This window comes from Bos indicus x Bos taurus, chromosome 1 (assembly GCF_003369695.1).
Source record: "Bos indicus x Bos taurus breed Angus x Brahman F1 hybrid chromosome 1, Bos_hybrid_MaternalHap_v2.0, whole genome shotgun sequence".
In the NCBI taxonomy this organism is placed as follows: Eukaryota; Metazoa; Chordata; class Mammalia; order Artiodactyla; family Bovidae; genus Bos; species Bos indicus x Bos taurus.
The window spans coordinates 2,337,693-2,354,039 of NC_040076.1; positions in this window are offsets into that span (position 1 = coordinate 2,337,693).

Sequence of the window (16,347 nt, forward strand, 5' to 3'; positions counted from 1 at the left end):
TTCTCATCCTCTATCCAATAAATTAATTTCCTCATTACCAGATGTGATCATTAGAGTCTGAAATTATGTACTGGAATTACATATGGGTATTTGTTCAATTAACCAACAAATATGTCCTGAAAGCCTGCTAGGTACTGTTCTAAGATCATTATAGCACCAATAAAATTAGCAAAATCCTTGCTCCCATAGACCTTACATTCTAGTAAGTGATGGAATAACGCCTCCAGGTCAGTTTAGAGACAGATACACTACAAAACTCAAAAGGGAAGACAGGCTGAGGGGACAGGTTACACAGTATGTCTCTACCTATTGAAATCCTCTGCAGATGTCACAGCTGTCTCATAAGAGAATCATGGGCTGTTCATGCTTGATGAGTGCCAAGCTCTAAGGCTTCCTTTATTGTTTGTTTTTTAATAAGCTTGATATTACAGTGATAGAAGACTAGAAATAGAGAGTGTAATATTAAAAACTACTAAGCACTCATCAACCAGCTTCACTTCTATCAGTCCAGTCCAGCCTTGTTTCATCTGCATCTCCACCCATCCCCCTCCTTCTGGATAACTTTATAGTGACATTAAATACCTTTATTTGCAAACATTTCAGTACATGGTTTAATAGATAATTGTTATTTGAATAAACAGCACCATGATATCATCATGTCATACTTTAAAATAACGTTAATCTCTTAATATCATTAAATATTGTCATCTTCATATTTTCCTAGTTGTCTTGCAATTTTTAAATGGTAAAAATGTTTGAATTATCATCCATACAAGTTTGCTACTTGGCAATTTCTGAAACAGTTTCCGAATCTTGTTTATCTGTATCAATTTCTTCCTTCTTTTTATTTCTTTTTCCAAAATTTGTATTGTTTTTGTTGAAGAAATTGAACCATTTGTCCTTTAGAGTTTCTCACCATCTGGATTTTGTTTATTTCATCCCTACTGTGTCATTGAATGTCCTCTGTCCCTTGTATTTTTGCCAATTTGTATGTCAATATCTCTCCAGTCATTTTTTATTTTATTCCTACTAATTTTCTAAATTCTGTCACCTCTTTTTTGAAATTTTCTTTTTGTCATCCACCTTAATTCTGAGTTTTTTTCCTCTAACACTGAGGTATGTTGTCTTGTCATATCGTCTATCATTTTCTTAAATTTCCTTTAGCTTGATTTGGAATATTTGAAAAGTTCCATGAACATTTCTTCCTAGCAGGCTTTCACTGTAGAACTTTTATTTTTATGTTTTCTTTTTCTTTCTCTTAAATTAACTTTTTATGGATTTCTCCCACAGTGCTTCTCTGTTGTTCATTTTCTAAGTGAAATGAATCTTCCTCTTCTTTCAGGAGTGAAGGGTAGGCCAGGACAGCCTTTCTACTTCTCAGGCTCTACAGCTGTCTCTTCTGGTTTTTCCCAAATAAATAATAAAATAAAAATCTTCTGGCTTTTCCAGAGCTCCCTCCTCTGCTCTGCAACTTCAGCCCATTCATCTGGATCTTTGTTCCTTGCCTCTGTCATTCTGTGCAGATGTTCCTCAGTGCAAGGCTTTGTATGAGATGGAGGTTTGTCACTCTGAAAGCAACGAGGGCCCAACCCACTCCAACACCATCGGGCTGTTGGATCAGGGCCCCATCGGACTTAACCACGTTTTGAGTTTATAGAACCCGCTCCTGGTTTCAGTCGCTCTACTCAGATTGGTTTGCTGTGCCCTCAAGTAAATACACTGGTGACTGTAATTTCCTCATCCTCATCTTCAGAACCACACTTTTCTTCCCTGCTTTCTCCCAGCCCTGATGCTGCAGGTCCTGGGCGGCCTCAGCCTGCGAAACCTTGGAGCTGAGCTTGGATTCCCAGCCAGAGATTGGGCTGGGTCACGGAAGTGAGAGCACCGGATCCTGGCCACTAGACCAGTGGTCAGTAACAAGGGTCCTGGCTTCTGCCTTTGCGAAAAAGAAATTTCCACAAAGACAGAAAGTAGTGAATCAAGCAGAGTATTCATCAAGAGGAAAAAATGCACTGTACCTGTGGGTAGACACATGGGTGGACTTAGGGAGAGAGACAGAGTCCCTGGGTCATGCCCTTGTGGAAGTTTGAAGCACTTCTATGGGGCATTTATTCCGGGTTTCTTTGGTCAATCATTTTGATTTGCCTGGTTTGCAGTCCGTATTTGGTATATCTCAGGATCTTCCCATGTGTGTGCACATATCTCAGCCAACGTGGATATTACCAAAAAGGCATCTGAGTAGCCTGGCCTTAGTTAGCAGCACTCCCCTTTGACTTCTATGGAGCTTTTCTGAGTATGTGCGGTTGGGGAATGAAAAATTACGTGGTCTGGGCAGGGCCAGCCTCCTCCCTTAATTGCCCTGCTATTCTCTGTTTCAGTCCATAGGGAAAGGGAAAGTGAAAGTCGCTCAGCCATGTCCAACCCCATGGACTGTACAATTCTTGGAATTCTCTAGGCCAGAATACTGGAGTAGATAGCCTTTCCCTTCTCCCAGGGATCTTCCCAACCCAGGGATAGAACCAGGGTCTCCTGCATTGCCGGCTGCTTTTTACCAACCTAGCTACCAGGGAAGCCCAGACTTTAGGGAAAGAATCTCCAATGGCTTTACTCTGGGGGGCCCATCTACCTCCTGCCTCACTGCTACCACACAGTTCTTGACTTTTGGCAGCTCTGTCCAGACCTGTTACTTTTGGTGTTTGGAGGGGATTGAATCATCGTTGTTGTAAATCCTCTCCATGGCTCTTTAGCTCTGCTAGATTAGTTCTACTTTATGGGGACATTTTGGGAAATTCTAAAACTACCCAGCTATTTCTCATACCCTTTTTGCCTCCTCTTGGTACCTGGTGTGATATGCCAAGGGAGTAGATGAGTGATCATTTCAGGTTAAACAGAGTTTAAGAGTCCCTTGGAGATTAAACCAGTCAATCCTAAAGGACATTGACCCTGAATATTCATTGGAAGGACTGATGCAGAAGCTGAAGCTTCAGTACTTTGGCTACCTCATGTGAAGAGCCAACTCATTGGAAAAGACTCTGATGCTGGGAAAGATTGAAAGCAGGAGAAGGATCCACAGAAATTGAAATGGCTGGATGGCATCATCGACTCAATGGACATGAGTCTGAGCAAACTCTTGGAGATAGTGAAGGACAGGAAAGCCTGGCGTGCTGCAGTCCATAGGGTCACAAAGAGACACGACTGAGTGACTGAACAACAGCAACGACAACTCAATGAAATAGCCCAACTCAGGGATGGGCTTTCTCACAGGAGCCATGACTCCTGTTTCATTCAGTGTTTTCAGGGAAGCAGATAAGGTGAGAAAAAGTGGACAGGGGATGCCAAAGAACAGCAATAGTTTAGGCATAGCTCTTAGAACCTGCATAAAGGCCACAGCGCTGACCTCTGCTTCTGACCCCTCCCCTCCCCTCCACTAGCCAGGTTCTCAAGGAAAGAAAAAAAAAAAAACTACACCAGAAGTGAAGGGAAAACAGAGCTAAACTCTAAAATTCTAGTGAACTGCCTGGGAATTCGCTAATATTCAGTATTCCCAGGTTTGCATCTGACAGCAGCTTTGCATTGTTGGGGGAGAGTTGCCCTGCTTCCCTCCCCCAACCTTCCCTTTTCTCTTCCCCTCCCCCACGCCTGCCTGGGCTCACTCCGTTTTCTCGAGCTTCCTGGGTGGTGCAGGGTTGTGATGTCTTGAATACCAAGAGTGAGGCTGAACATATGTGAACCTTTCCTAATCCTGCTAATCTGCCTTCAAAAACCTTTCTCAAAGTGTAGGCAACATCCAGATTGTAAAAAGAGAGCCGACGTGAGCCTGAGCATTTTAATGACAAGTAATCTTTGTCCAAGGGGGGGGGGGGCGGCTCACTCAGCTGGAGATGGAGCTGATGGACTACAGCAGGTAGAAATAACGCCGGTATTACCTCCTGTAATCTCCACCATTCAGGGGCAGCTGAGGTCTGAATGTGGGAAGAAATCGACTTGGCTTTTCAACTGGAGACTTTGCACCCACGATGGCTATTAAGCGGTAATTAGTTGTGACACAGAATTACCAGCCCCACAATGGTAGAGGAAGCCTTGCAAGGCCTTTGAAGCTGATTAGAGAAACTGAATGGATGTTACTTGCGATTTAAAAAAGTCTGTTCAGATGTGAACATGAGTTAAGACTTCCCTCCTCTCTGTCCCTTGTTTTCTCCCTACCAACCTACGAATGGCAAACCTCTCCAGAGTGTGGCTGTCTAAGCTGGGCAAATAAACGTGTCTCTGGGACTAGCATCCCTCAAGATGATCAGATACCAACTGGTCCTTCAAATTCCAAACCAAAGGGAAGTGACTTTTCAGAGTCCATTGACAGAGTAGAATCAGGGAGATTTACCAGGTCTATTAAAAAAAAAAAAAAGAAAGGATCTAGGAGCCAGCTGTGCAAGCAGTGGGGCTTCCCTGGTGGCTCAGATGGTAAAGAATCATGCAGGGACCTGGATTCGATCCCTGGGTGGAGAAGACCCCCCTGAACAAAGGAATAGCTACTCACTCTAGTATTCTTGCCTGGGAAATCCCATAGACAGAGGAGCCTGGTTGACTACAGTCCGTGGAGTTGCAAAGAGTTGGGCATGACTTAGCAAGTAAACACACAGACACAAATATATGTGTCAGTTTTGTCTTACTCTCTATGATTTCTAAAATTATTTGCCTAATTCTTTTTATTTTCTGGGATTTTCATTCCGCTATAGATATATTTCAGTTTATATTTTTCCTTATATTTGTCTTGTTAAGATGTTGTTTGGTTAAGTTTAAGTGAAATATTCTTAGGTCTCTGATGTGATTATTATTTATCCTTGTTTTCAGTGAAAAATGCTTTATCTGACTATATAAATTATAGCAATTGCTATGTAAGAATTGCCACCAAACACTTCAAATGGATTAAACCATCTCCTGTGTTTTTTTTGTTGTTTGTTTTACTTGCATTTGTTTTTTGCTGCATTTATTTCCAGGCCAGAAGTTTTTGTTTCTTCCGTTTCTTCTGGGATATCTTTTTCTTGCGTGCAACCTTGTCTTCTGGTTTTGGAACAATCTGTTCTTTTTCACTAAGGATCATCTCAGTGTGGCAGGGAGAGCTCTGTATGGGTTCATCCAACCATAAGCTCTGTTAAGTCCTGCACCACATCTTGGGGGCTTTGTTCACCTGGATGTGCCCAATGACAAGATAATCTACATCTAAGCCCTTAAGTTCAGCATTACTCTTTGCATTTTTGAACATGTGCAGTAAAAATTCAACATTCTTTTTGGGCCGCCGACCCTGGGCCCAGCCCCACTGTGTGGCCTGTGTACGCCTACCAACTCTACCACTGTGACAATGGAATGGCACACCTTGCTTTTTAAGGTGACATCTTTTAGGGAGTTGGTGGGTCTTCTGATATGCAAACACTTAATGGCCTGGGCAGTTTCATGAGTGTTCTTAAAGTGAATATGAAGATTTGAACTCTTGATTTGCATGACTTTGTGGAGTTTTCTGGGTCAAGTGAGTAGCACACCATTTTTTGAAGTCACTTCAGGCCACTTACCAGAAAAGGAAAGCCTCCCATATTATTCTTAATCAACAACTTCAAGGAAAGCCTCCCATGTTATTCTTAATCCACAACTTCAAGCTGAAATTGCAAGAAGTCAGAGGAGAATGCATCTCAGAGAGATAAAAATAATAAAAATATGTGAGAGCAATTCAGCCATCTGAAAAACGGATTGAGAGGCTCCAATAGGTATGTCATGGGTGTTTCAGAAGAATACAGGACAGAATGTTTACAATTAAAGAGAGACGGAAATCTTCAGCTAGCAAGTGCGCAGTAAATGCTGTGCCAAGGCCCATCCATCAGTAAATCCCCGCTTAGGCGTAATGTAATGAGACAGAGATAAAGAGAAGAGTCTTACAAGATTTTAGAAAGAAGATGAATAGGAATAAAACTTGGACTGAGAATAGGGCTTCCCTGGCGGCTCAGTGAGAAAGAATTTGCCTGCCAAAGCAGGGACACATAGGTTTGATCCCTGATCCAGGAAGATCCTACATGCAGTGGGGCAGCTAAGCCTGTGCATCAAAACTATTGAGTCTGTGCTCCAGAGCCGGGGAGCCACAACTATTGAACTCACATGCTGCAACTACTGAAGCCCAAACCCCCTAGAGCCCGTGCTCCAAGCAGGAGAGGTCGCCACATTGAGAAACCCAGGCACTGCAGCTAGAGAGTAGCCCCCACTCTCTGCAACTAGAGAAAGGCTCGCACAGTAACCAAGACCCAGAACAACCAAAAATAAATAAGCAAATAAAATAGTAAAAACAAAAGCAAAAACAAAAAACTTAGGCTGAGAATAGACATCACAAAAACAAAAAACTTAGGCTGAGAACAGACATCACATTAGCAGAAATGAATATCAGGAGACAACAGAAGAATATCTCCAAAGTAGTGAGGACACATAACAGCCTGTACGTTGGAGGAGTGGTGGGGAGGGAGCAAGAACAAGACCAAGGAGGGGTTCCAAAGATGCACCCACAGGGTCTAGAATCTTCCCTATCTTGAAAAGATCTCCAGCAATGAGACAAAATGTCACCATTTAAAAAATAATTTTAGGTATTTATTTATATTTATTTTTGGCTGTGCTGGGTCTTCATTGCTGCGCTGGCCTTCCTCTAGTAGTGGCAAGAGGGGGCTACTCTGTAGTTGGGGGGCTCAGGCTTCTCACCGTGGTGGTTTCTTTTGTTGCAGAGCACAGGCTCTGGGGCACACGGACTTCAGTACTTGTGGCACATAGGCTCGGTAGTTTCAGCTCCCAGGCTCAGTTTTGTGGTTCGTGGGCTTAGTTGCTCTGCAGTACATGGGATCTTCCTGGGTCAGGGATGGAACCTGTGTCTCTTGCATTGGCAGGCTGATTCTTTAGCCACTGAGCCACCAGGGAAGCCCAAAATGTAACTATTTTTTTACATTTCCGTGTCAAGTCCACAGATGTTTGTTATTTTATTTTCTGAGATTTTTTTTTCTCCTGTGTTTGGAATATATTATTCTAAAACAGGGGGAGATTAGATGGAAAGAAGTGAATAAAAGAGCAAAAACCCATGTGTGTGATAAAGTGGAGGCAGGTGTGAGGCACCAAAAGTGCATGTGGAGTGGACCTGGTCTTTGACCTAGGGAATCTGAGGGTTTCATCTACATGCTCATTGGAAAACCCAGGGTCCCCTTGCCTGGCCAGTTGTGTTATTCAGTCAGTAAGTTGTGCCCAACTCTTTGTGACCACGTGGGCTACAGCATGCCAGGCTTCCTTGTCCTTTACTATTTCCTGGAGCTTGCTCAAATTCATGTCCATTGAGTCAATGATGCCATCCAACCATCTCATCCTCTGTCAGCCCTTTCTCCTCCTGCACTCAATCTTTCCCAGAATCAGGGTCTTTTCCAATGAGTTGGCAGTTTGCATTAAGTGACCAAAGTATTAGAGCTTTAGCTTCAGCAACAGTCCTTCCTATGAATATTTAGAGTTGATTTCCTTTAGGATTGACTGATTTGATTTCCTTACTGTTCAAAGGATTCTCAAGAGTCTTCTTCAGCACTACAGTTCAAAAAAGCCTGGGTGGTTACAGTGTCTGAACTCCTTGGCCTCTCCTCTTCTTTGCATTCTCACCTCTTTCCTTGTTCCCTTCCCAAGAAGGATTCTGACGCCATCTTTCTTTACCCACACTTTGGCTGTATCTTTTATTAATCCTGCCAAACCATTCCCACAGCTCCAGGAAGCCTTTTCCAAGAATACATCTGCTCCAGGAAGAGTCCAACCTTCATACTACTTTGGGCTTCCCTGGTGGCTCAGTTGGTAGAGAATCTGCCTGCAGTGTAAGAAACCTGGGTTTGATCCCTAGGTCAGGAAGATCCCCTAGAAGAAGGCATAGCAACCCACTCTAGTACTCTTGCCTGGAGAATCTCATGGATGGAGGAGCCTGGTAGGCTACAAACCATGGGGTAGCAGAGTTGGACATGACAGAGAATTCACTTTCACTTTCATGGCTTATCATTGCCACAGAATCAACCACTTTGTGAAAATCATGGAGTTACCACTCCCTCTCCTTCCAGCCTGAGAACTCTAAAGACCTTCCAACAAGGGGGGAAGAAGAAGGGGAAAGCTACAGATGTAACTGGGAAGAGCTGCCCAGACTATTTCAGAGACGTAGTTGCAGGGAATGGTGGGAAGGGAGCACTGGAATCCTTTGGACCCTTGACTTATCTCTTCAACTAGAGAGTTAGGTCTCTATTTAAGGCTGGGGCCATCATAGGATTCTTTGATCTTATCCTGGCTCTGGGTGCATGGTTAATAATCAACAAACTATTCTACAGAAGTAAATAATTTCTTGAACTGCTGCATCAAGAGCTGGGTGGTAGTGGTAATGAACTTGGGTTCCAGACCAAGCTGACTTGCCTTTGAATCTCAGTTCCCTCACTCATTAGCTGTGTGACCTTGGCCAAGTTTCTTAGCTTCTCTGAGCCACCTTTTATGCATCTATGAAGCAAAGACTGTAAGTGTGTCCATCCCATAGAGTGCTTGTGAGAGTCAAGAGTGTCAGTAGGCTTAAGTCAGGAGTTGGGAAGTTTGGTTCCTGCTGAGGACTCTGAGGGAGAGTCTGAGTTTTCTGTGAGCTCTGGTAATGACTGGCAACTCCTGGCATCCCTTGGCTTGTCACTCTCATCTCTGCCTCTGTCTTCACATGGCCTTCTCCTTGTGTCTTTGTCTTTGTATGGCTGTCTTCCTATAAGGACGCCACTCAGATGGATTAAGACCCACCATACTCCTGTTTGGAGACACAGGAGATGAGAGTTCAATCCCTCAGTCAGGAAGGTCCCCTGGAGGAGGAAATGGTAACCCACTCCAGTATTCTTGCCTGGATAATTCCATGGGAGCAGAGGAGCCTGGTGGGCTACAGTCCATGGGGTTGCAAAGAGTCAGACATGGCTGAGCAACTGAGCATGCATCCGATGCCTACTCCTGTTTGACCTCATCTTAACTGATTGCATCTGTAACAACCCTGTTGCCAAGTAAGGTCACATTTTTGAGGTCCTGGCGGGTAGAATTTCAAAATTTATTTTTGGAGGGTCACAGTTCAACTCAAAACAAATATCTACTCTGGTCCTTTATTTTTTTAGTTTATATTGGTGCCAAGTTGATTGACAATGTTGTGCTAGGTTCCCGTGTGCAGCAAAGTGATGTAGTTACACGTATGCGTTCCTTTTCTGTTTTAGTTATTACAGAACATTAAGCAGAGTTCCCTGTGTTATACCTTAGGTCCTTGTTGGTTATCTATCTTAAATATAAGTAAGTGTTAGTCGCTCAGTCGTGCCCAACTCTTTGCGACCCCATGAGCTGCAGCCCACCAGGCTCTGCTGTCCATGAGATTTTCCAGGCCAAGGACACTGGAGTAGTAGTGAGTACATGTCAATCCCAAGCTCCCAGTCTATCCCTCCCCCTCCACTTCTCCTTGGAAACCAAAAGTTTGTTCTCTAAGTCTGTGAGTCTGTTTCTGTTTTGGAAATAAAGTCATTTGTATCTTTTTTTTTAGATTCTAGATACATTTAAGTGATATCCTATGATGATACTTGTCTTTGACTTTCTTCACTTAGTATGATAATCTCCAGGTTCATCCATGTTGCTGCAAATGGCATTATTTTATTGTTCTTAGTGGCTGAGTAATATTCCATTGTATATATGTACCACATCTTCTTTATTTGTTCATCTGCTGATTGACATTTAAGTCTTGGCTATTGTAAACAGCACTGCAGGGAACATTGGGGTGCATGCATCTTTTTGAATTAAAGTTTTTCTCTTTTATATGTCCAGGAGTGGGATTGCTAGATCATATGGTAGCTCTATTTTTAGTTTTTAAGGATCCTCTATACTGTTCTCCTCCAGTGCTCTTGCCTGGAAAATCCCATGGACAGAGGAGCCCCTTAGGCTGCAGTCCATGGGGTCGCTGAGGGTCGGACACAACTGAGCGACTTCACTTTCACTTTTCACTTTCATGCATTGGAGAAGGAAATGGCAACCCACTCCAGTGTTCTTGCCTAGAGAATCCCAGGGACGGGGGAGCCTGGTGGCCTGCTGTCTATGGAGTCGCACAGAGTCGGACACGACTGAAGCGACTCAGCAGCAGCAGCAGCTTACTGTTCTCAGTAGTTGATGTACCAGTTTACATTCCACCAAAAGTGTAAGAGGGTTGGTTCCCTTTTCTCTATACCATCTCCAGCATTTATTGTCTGTAGTTTTTTTGTTTTTTTTTGATGATGGCCATTCTGAGTGGTGTGACGTGATATCTCATTGCAGTTTTGATTTGCATTTCTCTAGTAATTAGCACTGGCACCCCACTCCAGTACTCTTGCCTGGAAAATCCCATGGACAGAGGAGCCTGGTGGGCTGCAGTCCATGGGGTCTCGAAGAGTCAGACACGACTGATCGACTTCCCTTTCACGTTTCACTTTCATGCATTGGAGAAGGAAATGGCAACCCATTCCAATGTTCTTGCCTGGAGAATCCCAGGGACGGGGGAGTCTGGTGGCCTGCTGTCTATGGAGTCACACAGAGTCGGACATGACTGAAGTGACTTAGCAGCAGCAGCAGCAGCAGTAATTAGCAATGTTGAGCGTCTTTTCATGTGCTTAGTCATTTGTGTGTGCTCTTTGAAGAAATGTATGTCTGCTGCCCATTTTTGATTGGGTTTGTTTTTTTTTAATATCAAGCTGCATGAGATGTTTGTAAATTTTAGAGATGAGTCCCTTTTTGGTCATATAGTTTACAAGTATTTTTTAATTGAGTTATTTGTCTTTTTGATTATTAAGTTGTAATAACTTTTTATATGTTCTACATATAATCCCCTTGCCAGACAGATGATTTGTTCCTTCTACATTTGTTAGTTGGCATTCTATTGTAAAGAAAAATCTTTCTCTTCTTCATTTGTTTATTGCTCATTTATTTATATCAGTGAATGTATTTTATTCAGTGGATACTAATGTGGTAATCTCATTGTTTATTTTGACCCTCAGTTGTCCTAGCTTTGGCCGACTGGGAGCTGGGTTCAAGCTGACTTCTGTTTTCATCATTTTTTGAGCATTTCATTACTTTGTGGGACAATAAGGTATTCCAGGTTCACTTTCCACCTTCTCTGTCCCAGCCCTGTATCACTCCTCCCCAACAGAGATTTTGTTCCTTTTTGGTGTAGGAGTACTTACCAACTAGGATCTGGGTACTCAGTGGGTTTATTGTTACTGAGGTGTCATTATCTCGGGGGAAGAATCATTAAGTATATACATGTGCAAGGGTACATATACATCTGCTAACTGTTTCCCTTTCAATATGTGTGTATACATAATATACATACATAGTATGTTTGTGTTATATATACATGAGTAAAATATGTAAATATACATACTAAAATTATTTTAAAATGTAGTTCTAATTCTCCTCCAATACCCCAGAGTTATTTCTAGCTTTCTCCATTAACAACTTTGTAAATCCATTCTCTGACCATGAGAAACCAGCTTCCCACCATCCTCAATGTATTTGCTTATTTGCTCATTTAACATACTGGTTTAGTGTAACCAGTCTCTACATCACTTGGGCAACTTTCTCTTCTTACTACACCCACCGCCCACCCCACCCACGGTGCCCAGCCTCTTGGACACCAGGCACGTTGCTGCTGCCACCTCCACGTGGGATGGGAGGGGGCACAGGTAGGGAAGAGGATGGGAACAAAAGGGGACCTATCATCCCTGTACCGGAGAAGGCAATGGCACCCCACTCCAGTACTCTTGCCTGGAAAATCCCATGGGCAGAGGAACCTGGTGGGCTGCAGTCCCTGGGGTCGCAAAGAATCGGACACGACTGAACAACTTCACTTTCACTTTTCACTTCCATGCATTGGAGAAGGAAATGCCAACCCACTCCAGTGTTCTTGCCTGGAGAATCCCAGGGACGGGAGCCCGGTGGGCTGCCGTCCCTGGGGTCACACAGAGTCAGACATGAGAAGTGACTTAGCAGCAGCAGCATCCCTGTACAAGGACTCAGGTGATAAATTTCATCTAACTTTCAACGACAGGAAAAAAATAGTTTCAGTTTATTTTGTAATCAACTTGGAACCCAACCTTATCTTCTATTTGCCTGGAGTGACACTTTCCCTCCATGCTCTCTGCTCAGAAGATGCATACTCATGAATCAAGACTAGGCTTATTTATCACTGCTGAAGTGGTGCTGTCTCCAGGACATTTCCACCACCCTTGCTTTTATATGGCAAAAGGAGCAGAAAACAAAGTTAAAAGACAGACTACCAGCTAAAAAAAAAAAAAAAAAAAACGAATCTTTGAAGCTTTTATTGGAGAAGGAAATGGCAACCCACTCCAGTATTCTTGCCTGGAGAATCCCAGGGACAGGGGAGCCTGCTGGGCTGCAGTTTCTGGGGTTGCACAGAGTCGGACATGACTGCAGCTACTTAGCAGCAGCATGAAGCTTTTACTGGTGGTTCTTTCTGGCACTTGAGATTAATTTAGAGCAATCATGCATTATTAGTAAAACCAAATTATTTAGTCAATTAAAAAATAAGCTTGAGGAAGAGTGAAGGTCACTTGGGTCACCCTCCTTTGCTCCTCTGAGAATTATCCTTCCGGGTGCCCCAAGGCAGGGGAGTCTGTGTTTTGTGTTGGGATAATGATGCCCTTACTTTTGAGCTCCAACTTTCCAGCCAGGCCCTCCCAACCCTGACCCGTCCCCATGTGCTTTCTGCTTTGCTTTACCAAAGTTCTCAGAAAAGACATACCTTAAGTGAGGCTGCTGGAAACGACTTAAGAGACTTTTCCCAAGTGGCACTGCTGGTAAAGAACCTGCCTGCCAGTGCAGGAGACATAAGAACCACAGGTTTGATCCCTGGGTTGGGAAGATCCCCTGGAGAAGGAAATGGCTACCCACTCCAGTATTCTTGCCTGAAGAATCCCATGAACAGAGGAGCCTGGCAGGGGTTGCAAAGAGTCAAACGTGACTGAGGCAACTTAGCACACAGCACAAGTGAGACTCCAAGTGAAACCAGGAGGCCGACCGAGAATGTGACACAGCGCCTAATGAGAGTCAGGAGACATGGGCGCTCATAACCGGCTGGGTGATCCTGAGCACGCCTCGACCTCCCAGGGGAAATGAATGTGTCTCCAGTATCTATGGACTCTCAGAGAAAACCCACCAGTGTGGCTACAGAAGTCAGGATGTAGACAAAGCATTGAGCATCGTGCCTGGTGCAGGGCAGGTGCTAAAGGAGGGACAGTCGTCGTCATGGTTGTTATTCCTATTGCTCTTGGAGAAACAAATGTGGGGATGAGTGCAGGTGGAGCACAGGGTGGGGTACAGGTCTGAGCTGGTGCACTTTAGAAAACAGCCTCAGCTGATGAGACTAGTCCAGCCCCGGAGGGCTGAGACTCGGGTTTTGAATTTGCTGAAGGCAGCTACCTAGGTAATCATATGGAAGAGAACCATGCCAAGAAATCAGAAGCAAGCCAGCAAATACTAAAGACCTTTTTATTATACAAAGTGCAGGCGCTGAAATCCGTGCCCATGCTCGTCAGACAATTCCTTCCTTCCTAATTATGCTAGATTATCACTTTAATAGTAGCTAGTATTTTAATGTGTATTTCAGTCCCTGCTCTGAGCACTTGATGTGTTATTTTATTTCATCTTCTCAACAATGCCCCAAAGTAAGTACTGTTTCCATTTCCATGTTGCAGAGGAGGAAACTGAGGCACAGAGATGTTACATGATTTGTCCAGGGTCACAAAGCCGGAGTCTTGACAGTCACTCAAGGATCTTGTCGACGGACATGGTAATCTGGTTTCATAAGCCAACAGGGACAGCAAAGCAAAGTGAAGGTAGCTTGCAAAAGGGACAGCAGACACCAGACCTTCCAAACCAGCGTGGCCTGGGGACACAGTGAGTGAGTGAAAGTGAAGTCGCTCAGTCGTGTCCGACTCTTTGCGACCCCATGGACTGCAGCCTACGAGGCTCCTCTGTCCATGGGATTTTCCAGGCAATAGTACTGGAGTGGATTGCCATTTCCTTTTCCAGGGGATCTTCCCGATCCAGGGATCGAACCCCGGTCTCCCTCATTGTAGACAGATGCTTTACCTTCTGAGCCACCAGGGAACTGGAAGGAAAACTGGTCTGTGCCTGCCTTGTGTTGTATAGATTACAGGACATTTTCACTCTATTTCACTTGACCTCGAGCCAACAAACAGAGTTCATTTCAATTCGGTATCTTCTGTTTAAAACCAAGGATGTATGCAATGTAATTGAGTGATGACAGTCTTGAGAACTTTCTGCTTTAACAGAGGAAAAAATGTTATCCATTACTCTGGAATTAATTTGGATAAACAATATAATACAGGTGCTGGTTACAATGAGTCTGACATGTACATGGTGATGCCATTATTTGTTGATAGCCAGCATCCGTTTGGTATTAGCATGTTATAGACACAGAGCTCACATCTTCAGAACAAGGATGAGGAACCCATTTTTAGTAAAACCGGTCCTCCATCATTTCTAGCTAAGAATGGTGGCCTTTCCTTTCTTCCTTTCTTCCTTCCCTCCCTTCTCTGTCTCTCTCCTTCCTTTCTTCTGTTGACAAAAATGATCAATTAACAATCTATAATACGGATAGAAAAGACTTTTATTTGAGCAAACAGAGGACTATAACCCAGAAGACGTTCTCTTAGATAACTCTGAGAAGCTGCTCCAAGAAGTCTGGTTTCCTATCTTGTCAGAGAAGGAATATCAAACAAGTCGGGGATAAATTCCTTCAGGATTTAAAAACACTAACAGATCAGCATGTACGCAGTTGAGTCAGCATGGCCTTGACACCTGGGAAGGGAGTCTTATCACTGAAGGAGCATCAGCCTTGGTGTCCCAGGAAGGGAGGCATTTAGTCTTCATTTTTAACATGGACATTTTTTTTAAACCTCTGGTCAGTGTGCCCTTTTCTTTAAGATGTACATGTATGTTTGATTAGACCACAAAGGGGTTGGTTTAGTTAGCATGAAACTCAAATTAATGCATGTATAAGCCAGAATGTCATGTATGGATGTGAGAGTTGGACTATAAAGAAAGCTGAGTGCAGAAGAATTGATGCTTTTGGACTGTGGTGTTGGAGAAGATTCTTGAGAGTCCCTTGGACTGCAAGGATATCCAACCAGTCCATCCTAAAGGACATCAGTCCTGGGTGTTCATCGGAAGAACTGATGTTGAAGCTGAAACTCCGATATTTTGGCCACCTGATGCGAAGAGTTGACTCATTGGAAAAGACCCTGATGCTGGGAAAGATTGAAGGCAGGAAAAGAAGGGGACGACAGAGAATGAGATGGTTAGATGGCATCACTGACTCAATGGACATGAGTTTGGGTAAACTCAGGGAGTTGGTGATGGACAGGGAGGCCTGGCGTGCGGTGGTTCATGGGGTCGCATAGAGTCGGACATGACTGAGCGACTGAATTGAACTGAAGGCAGGATGACTTTCTTACATCTCAATACGTGAACATTTCTTTCATCACTTTCTGTCTTTCACCCAGATTGACCAACTGTTAGCATTTTGCCACCTTTCCATTATCATTCATTCTCCTTTCTTTTTTCTCTCCAAGCCTCTCTCTTTTGCCTTCCTTCCCTCTTTCTTACTCCCTCCCTGTGTCCCTCCCTCCTCTATCTGGCTCTCTCTCTTTTTCTTTCCTTTGCCCCTCTCCCTTCCTCTCTCCTTTCCCTTGGGTGATGACTAAGCATGGAGCCTGGCAAATGAAGATGTGCGGGAAGAGGTAGGTATTGGGCCACAAAGGGTCTGACTTAGTTGACCTAGCAACCATGTTAGATGGCACGGTCTCCATCTCACCTCTCCAAGGCAACCCATGAACCTCATGGACTCTCCAGCCTATTCTTCCAGATTCCTGGTCCTTCAGCCATTTCCACTCCCAGCCCTGAGGGGAAGGGACTCCCCAGCGCCCAGTCTCTCCTGAGGCCCCCCTCTTGGTCCAGCCATCATTTATTGGTCCCACCCGGGGCAGAGAAGGCTCTGTGCGGTTGTGTTTTAATGGTAATTTACAACTTGGGCTGCCCTCGTGCTCACCTTCCCCTCGGCTCAAGGAGGTGAACACAATATTTCCATCTTAGTTGCGGCAGAGAAGGGGCTTTCTCCAAGGGCGCCGTGAATTGGCCATGGCTGCACCCCTGACAGCCGGGCAGCGGGGCAGGGGGTGCGGGTAGCGATTATCCCACATGGATAAGAGCCATTAACAAAATGGAGTGTGCCATCTTCACAGC